Source organism: Arvicanthis niloticus, chromosome 21, assembly GCF_011762505.2.
Source record: "Arvicanthis niloticus isolate mArvNil1 chromosome 21, mArvNil1.pat.X, whole genome shotgun sequence".
NCBI lineage: Eukaryota > Metazoa > Chordata > Mammalia > Rodentia > Muridae > Arvicanthis > Arvicanthis niloticus.
Window position 1 is genome coordinate 3,084,834 of NC_047678.1, and position 8,345 is coordinate 3,093,178.

An 8,345-nucleotide genomic window follows, 5' to 3' on the forward strand; every position below is an offset into this window, starting at 1 on the left:
TTTATTTTCTTTCCTGGAGAACCCATCTAGGTTTCTTTTTAGGTTGACAAAAAAAAAAAAAAAAAAAAAAAAAAAAAAAAAAAAAAAAAAAAGAAAGAAATACAGTGTGAAACAATGAGAAGAAAATCTAAAGGGCTTTTATATTCAACTCAATCATAGTACTGATAGAGATAAATTCTGATAGTACTTTACCTTGACAAGATCCTACTGTCATCCTATCCCAAACAGATAACTTCAATGTCACAATGCAAACATCACCACAAAAATCTCCACTGAAGGACAATCCTCAAAGTGTCTACAATGATCATGAAAACATAACAGTCTGAGAAACACTGTCAGCAAAAGGCTGAGAGGGCATGACTGGTTAAAGGTAGTACAATGTGCAACTAGAAAGGGTAGGGACAATTAGTACCAGTCAACAACCAGAAACAGAGGAGTAGAACTTTAACCTTGTGAAACAATAACATGTCACTATTGGTACATTAATTCTGGTAAACATACCAGTAACATGAGATGTCAATGCATTAATAAAAGGTAATCTGCTGTGAGGGGTCTAATAACTCTGTCTGGTCTTTGTTATTCTTAATCCCGGAACTACTATAAAATGAACAGCTATTTTGAAAGGAGCCATTTTACTCTTAAAACAAATTGAAGATCTTACATACGCCTTTTTCTTAACTCCAGTCCTTATATCTCATTGACTTTAAAATTAAGGGTGCACTCCAATTTTCATCTTTAAATAATAATTTGTCTTCTTGGGATGAATGGTTCTGTAGTTCAATCACACTGACTAAGAAAAGTTGAATAGATACTGCATTTACATGCTCTAAAAACAGAAACTATAGATAGCGAATTCGCCTTCTATGACTTACTATTTACACAATTCTCATCAAGACTTGGAAAAACTGCCCCCCTCGTTTCTTCTATATTTTTTCAAAATTCCTTTCATACGCATTGTCTGTAAATACAAAAGGAAAAAACTTTTTTGTTTGACACACAAAAAAAGAAGTGAATTATATCTAGTTTCATTTTCCTTGGTATTGTCCTTTTGTAATAGAGGTTGGAAATATTTCTATAGTGTCAAATGCAGTCATTTTTTTCTCAACTCTACGGTTTGCCATTGTGGGGATGTGTCCTACATCATTAACCAGTTCCCTACTATTGGCCACCAAGAAAACTTGCAATATTTTACTTTAGAAATAATTCTTTAATGTACTTGTTAAAGTTTGTCTGTGTGGGAATACAGCTGCTGGTTGCAGCAGCAGAGAACTCTGTATGCAAAGCATATGGGGATAATCACTTTCAAGTTCTCTTCCTTACTGTGAGTATAGGTGAATACTCTCAACAACAGGGAAGGACAGTTCGTGATGCATCAGATCTCACAGTGTTGTTCTACTGTCAGGGATTGATGGATAATGAGCACTACTGCACATGTCTACAATTTTGAGCAATGCTATACATCTCACATCCACAAGAACAGTTGTGTTGCTTCTTGTGCAACTCCTACTCACATACTTTGCCTATTTGTCTATTAGATTTATTGTATGATTCTTGTGTGTATTGTACTTGGAAACTCAGTACATATTGACACAACTTGGTCTTGTAATAAAATTACAAATACTTTTTATAAAACAAGTCCACTCAAAAATCAACTGACTAATGTTTCTAAAATGGAATTTTTTATTTGAATTAATTCAGAATTTTAAGAGATATTTAGAAAAATTTTATTATAACATTGTCTGCCACTTTCACATTTTTTATTTTTCACATATTATTATTATTATTATTATTATTATTATTATTATTATTATTTTATGATTAACTAAGCTTTATTCTCCAAAACTATGTTTCAAGGATGGCTCAAGAACACTATATGTCTTTGCTTTGTGAATTCTTAAGTACATTTGTCCTCTGCTCCTGACCTAGAATGACATTCTATACACATCTTGGGCTCCACTTTCATTGATTCAGCTAATTGAATACAGAGCTATTTTGTTTTCTGACATTCTTTGTAGTGCAGAGGAAAGCTCCTTGCCATCATGCTCAGTGCCTACGTTTGCTTTTTGTAAGATAGCATGCTTATTTGTAAAATATGTTATAATAAACATTATTATGTTAATCACTACCCTTAAAGGAACAGCTTTCTTTCTTCCTTCCTTTTCTCTCTCTTTCTTTCTTTCTTTCTTTCTTTCTTTCTTTCTTTCTTTCTTTCTTCCTTCCTTCCTTCCTTCCTTCCTTCCTTTCTTTCATTTTGTTTCTTTTCTTCTGTTTGTTTATTTGCTTGCTTGCTTGTTTGTTTTTGAGACAGAACCCATTATGCAGCCCTGATTGATATGAGACTAACTATGTCTCATATTTTATGTCTCATATAATTATGTCAGCATGTAGACACTGCTGACCTGGAGTCCTTAGAGATCTACTTGACTCTGTTTCATGAGTGCTGAGATGAAAAGCCTTGCCTACCAAGCCCACTTTGACAAGTCTTGTAATACAATCCCAACGATCTTATGTAGTAGCCCTTATCTTTCAGGAACAGCGATATCTAGAAGGCATCATGATCTGTAAAGAAAAATTTCACTTTAAAAATAATGAGGTGAAAGGCTTATTTCTTTATTGCATAGGGTAAGACTTGTAAATAAAATTTTGAAAGAAAAATAATTAAATGCATATGAGTAGGCCCGGATACCGGTGGCTGGAGCAGTCTCCCAGCTGATCTGCTCCCCTCTGGAAACTGAGTCTGGAGGAACCCTAGCGAGGTCACGCACTGCAGAGCTGCAGAGGTACCCAAGAGAAGTCAAGGACCGCAGAGCTGCAAAGCAGAGGACACCATATCCTGAAGCATCATAGAGGAGCAACTACATTCAGAGCAGCAAACACCTAGCTGGTCTACTACCATGGAGACACCATATCCTGAAATATCCTAGAAAAGCCACTGAACCCAGAGCAGCTGGAGCTCAAGATCATAGAGTCATCCGGACCCCGAGGAGTTCTGACACAACCAAGATAACTGGAAAGGCAGACTCCTGTCAGAACCAGTGAGTGCGAGTAGCACTACAGTTAACCAAATGGTGAAAGGCAAGCATAAGAATGTAAACAACAGAAACCAAAGTTACTTGGCATCACCAGAACCCAGTTCCCCCACCATAGCAAGTCCTGAACACCACATCACACTAGAAAATCAGGACTCAGAATTAAAATCACTTCTCATGATGATGATGGAGGACTTTAAAAAGGACATAAACAACACTCTCAAAGAATTTGAGAAGAACACAGATAAACAGGTAGAAGCCCTTAAAGAAATGCAAGAAAACACAACCAAACAGGTGAAGGAATTCTCCAACACAAGGAGGGAAACTAAAACCTAGAAAAAGCAATAAAGTAATCTTCCAACAATCCTAAAAGAAGGTAGCTATACAAACATAACTCCACTGCCAATAACAAAAATAACAGGAAACAACATTCCTTCATATCTCTTAATTCAGTGGACTCAATTCTCCAATAAAAAGACAGACTATCAGTTTGGATACATAAACAGGACCCAACATTTTGCTGCATACAGAAAATGCACCTTTGTGAAAAAGTCAGACACTACCTCAGAGTAAAAGGTTGGAAAACAATCTTCCAAGCAAATGGCCCCAAGAAACAAGCTGGAGTAGCAATTCTAATATCAAATAAAATCCTTTTTCAACCAAAAGTAATCAAAAAGATAAAGAAGGACACTTCATATTCATCAAAGGAAAAATGTACCAAGAGAAACTTGCAATTCTGAACATCTATGCTCCAAATGCAAGGGCACCCACATACATAAAAGAAACTTTACTAAAGCTTAAAGCATACATTGCATCTCACACAATAATAGTGGGAGATTACAACACCCCACTCTCAGCTATGGACAGATCATGGAAACAGAAACTAAACCGAGACACAATGAAACTAACAGAAGTTATGAACCAATTGGACTTAACTGACATCTATAGAACATTTCATCCTAAAACAAAAGAATATAACTTTTTCTCAGCACCTCATGGTACCTTCTCGAAAATAGACCACATAATTGGTCACAAAACAGGCCTCAACAGATACAAAAAGATTGAAATAATCCCTTGTACTCTATCAGACCACCACGGACTAAGACTGGTCTTTAATAATGACAAAAACAATGAAAAGCCAAGGAAGAAATAAAGAAAGAAATTAAAGATTTTTAGAATTAAATGAAAATGAGGACACATCATATCAAAATTTGTGGGACTCTATGAAAGCAGAATTAAGAGGAAAAATCATAGCTCTAAGTGCCCACAAAAAGAAAATGGAAAGAGCATACATTAATAACTTGACAGCACACCTGAAAGCATTAGAACAAAAAGAAGCTAATTTACCCAAGAGGAGTAGACGGCAGGAAATAATCAAACTCAGGGCTGAAATCAACCAAGTTGAAACAGAAAGAACTATACAAAATATCAACAAAACCAGGAGCTGGTTCTTTGAGAAAATCAACAAGATAGACAAACCATTATCCAGACTAACCAAAGGGTGCAGAGACAGTACCCAAATTAATAAAATCAGAACTGAAAAGGGAGACATAACAACAGAAACAGAAGAAATTAAAAAAATCGTCAGATACTACTACAAAGGCCTATACTCAACAAAATTGGAAAATCTGGATGAAATGGACAATTTTCTAGACAGATACCAGGTACCAAAGTTAAACAAGGAGCAGATAAACCATCTAAACAGTCACATGACCCCTAAAGAAATAGAAGCAGTCATTAAAAATATCCCCACCAAAAAAAAAGTCCAGGGCCAGATGGTTTTAGTGCAGAATTCTATCAGACCTTCCAGGAAGACCTAATACCAATTCTCTTCAAACTATTCCACAGAATAGAAACAGAAGGAACAATACCCAATTCATTCTATGAAGCTACAATTACGCTCATACCTAAGCCTCACAAAGACCTAACAATAAAAGAGAACTACAGACCAATCTCTCTTATGAATATTGGTGCAAAAATACTCAATAAAATTCTCACAAACCAAATCCAACAACACATCAAAGCAATCATTCATCATGATCAAGTAGGCTTTATCCCAGGAATGCAGGGATGGTTCAATATTCGGAAATCCATCAATGTAATCCATTAAATAAATAAACTCAAAGAAAAAAACCACATGATCATCTCACTAAATGCTGAGAAGGCATTTGACAAAATTCAACATCCCTTCATGTTAAAAGTCTTGGAAAGATTAGGAATTCAAGGTCCATACCTAAACATAGTAAAAGCAATATACAGCAAGCCAGTAGCCAACATCAAACTAAATGGAGAGAAACTTGAAGCAATCCCACTAAGATCAGGGACTAGACCAGGCTGCCCCCTCTCACCCTACCTATTCAATATAGTACTGGAAGTCCTAGCTAGAGCAATTAGACAACAAAAGGAAGTCATAGGGATACAAATAGCAAAGGAAGAAGTCAAAATTTCACTATTTGCAGATGATATGATAGTATACTTAAGTGACCCTAAAACTTCCACCAGAGAACTCCTAAACCTGATAAACAACTTCAGCAAAGTGGCTGGATATAAAATCAACTCAAACAAATCAGTAGCCTTCTTATACTCAAAAGATAAACAGGTTGAGAACAAAATTATGAAAATGACACCCATCATAATAGTTACAAATAATATAAAATATCTTGCAGTGAATCTAACCAAGCAAGTGAAAGATCTGTATGACAAGAACTTCAAGTCTCTGAAGAAAGAAATCGAAGATGTCAGAAGATGGAAAGATCTCCAATGCTCTTGGATTGGCAGGATCAATTTAGTAAAAATGGCCATCTTGCCAAAAGCAATCTATAGATTCAATGCAATCCCCATCAAAATTCCAAATCAATTCTTCATAGAGATAGAAAGAGCAATTTGCACATTTATTTGTAACAACAACAACAAAAAAAAAACCCAGGATAGCGAGAAGTATTCTAGACAACAAAAGAACTTCTGGGAGAATCACCATCCCTACCTCAAACTATATTACAGGGCAATAGTAATGAAAACTGCATGGTACTGGTACAGAGACAGGCAGGAAGATCAATGGAATAGAATTGAAGATCCAGAAATGAGCCCACACACCTATGGTCACTTGATCTTTGACAAAGGAGCTAAAACCTTCCAGTGGAAAAAGGACAGCATTTTCAGCAAATGGTGCTGGTTCAACTGGAGGTCAACATGTAGAAGGATGCAAATCAATCCATTTATATCTCCTTGTACAAAGCTCAAATCCAAGTGGATAAAAGACCTTCACTTAAAACCAGATACACTGAAACTAATAGAAGAGAAGGTGGGAAAGACCTTCGAATACCTAGGCACAGGGGAAAAGTTCCTGAACAGAACACCAATGGCCTATGCTCTAAGATCAAGAATTAACAAATGGGACCTCATAAAATTGCAAATCTTCTGTAAGGCAAAGAACATTGTCAATAAGACAAAATGGCAACCAACAGATTGGGAAAAGATCTTAACCAATCTTACATCCAATAGAGGGCTAATATCCAAGATATACAAAGAACTCAAGAAATTATATTCCAGACAAACATATAACCCTATTAAAAAATGGGGTACAGAGCTAAACAAAGAATTCTCAACTGAGGAAACTTGAATGGCGGAGAAGCACTTTAAGAAATGCTCAACATCCTTAGTCATCAGGGAAATGCAAATCAAAACAACCCTGAGATACCACCTCATACCAGTCAGAATGGCTAAGATAAAAAACTCAGGTGATAGTAGATGCTGGCGAGGATGCGGAGAAAGAGGAACACTCCCCAATTGTTGGTGGGATTGCAAGCTGGTACAACCACTCTGGAAATCAGTCTGCCGGTTCCTCAGAAAATTGGACATAGCATTACCTGAGGACCCAGCTATACCACTCCTGGGCATATACCCAGAAGATGCTCCAACATGTAATAAAGATGCTCCACTATGTTCATAGCAGCCTTATTTATAATAGCCAGAAGCTGGAAATAACCAAGATGTCCCTCAATAGAGGAATGGATATAAAAAATGTGGTACATTTACACAATGGAGTATTACTCAGCTATTAAAAACAATGAATTCTAGAAATTTTTAGGTAAATGAATGGATCTAGAAATTATCATCCTGAGTGAGTTAACCCAATCCCTAAAGAACACACAGGGTATTTACTCACTGTTAAGCGGATGTTAGCCCCAAAGCTAGGATTAGCGAAGACTCAACCAGCAGACCACATGAATCTCATGAAGAAGGAAGACCAAGAGGGGATGCCTCAGTTCTACTTAGAACAAGTAACAAAAATGCTCAAGGGAGCAAATATGGAAACAAAACATTGGACAGAAACTGAAGGAGGGGCCATCAGGAGACCATTCCACCTGGGTATCCATCGCATGTGCAGTCACCAAAGGTATACGCTGATATGGATGTCAGGAAGTGCATGCTGACAGCAGCCTGATATAGCTGTCTCCTTAGAGGTCTGCCAGAGTCTGACATATCCAGAGGCAGATGCTCACAGCTAACCATTGATCTGATCAAGGGTTCCCAATGGAGAAGTTAGAAGACTGAAGGAGCTGAAAGGGTTGGTGGCCCCATGAGGAGAGCAACAATACCAACCAACCAGAGCCCCCCAGGGTCTAAACCACCCACCTGTGAGCACATAGGGAGGGACCCATGGCTCCAGCAGTATATGTAGGGGAGGATGGCCTTGTTGGGCATAGGTGGAAGAGGAGTTTCTTGGTTCCATAAAAAACAAACACGGGGGTGTGTGTGGAGGGGGTGTGGAGTAGGTAGTGGGGGGGTAGTTGCAGGCACTGCCTCATAGAAGCATGAGGAGGGGTGATGGGATAAGAGGTTTCTGGGTGGTTGGAGGAAGTTCGGTAAGGGGATAAAATCTGAAAGGTAAATATAATACCCAATTTAAAAAAAGAGAGAGATGAAAAAAGGGGAAAGAAAAGAGAAAAAACAGAAAAAAGAAAGAAAAAAAGAAAAATAGAGATTTAATAACACAAAGGGGAGGATTTAGAAATTTAGGAGGCAGTTTATGTTAATGGAAACAGCATCATAGAAACTGGAAAATCACACCCTCATAGAAACACAAGGAGGGGGGTGGGATAAGGGGTTCCTGGGTGGTGGTGGGGAATGGGATAAAGGGATAAAATTTGAAATGTAAATATTACAACCAATTTTAAAAAGGGAAAAAAAAAGAAAAGTTGTTAGAACCAACAGCTTTAAAAAAAAATGTCAGCCCTCTAGGGAAAAAAATTTTTTTCTTGATACTAAATCTTGTTCTGAGAATTGTATATTGCAGAATAAATAGCCTTGGTGTTT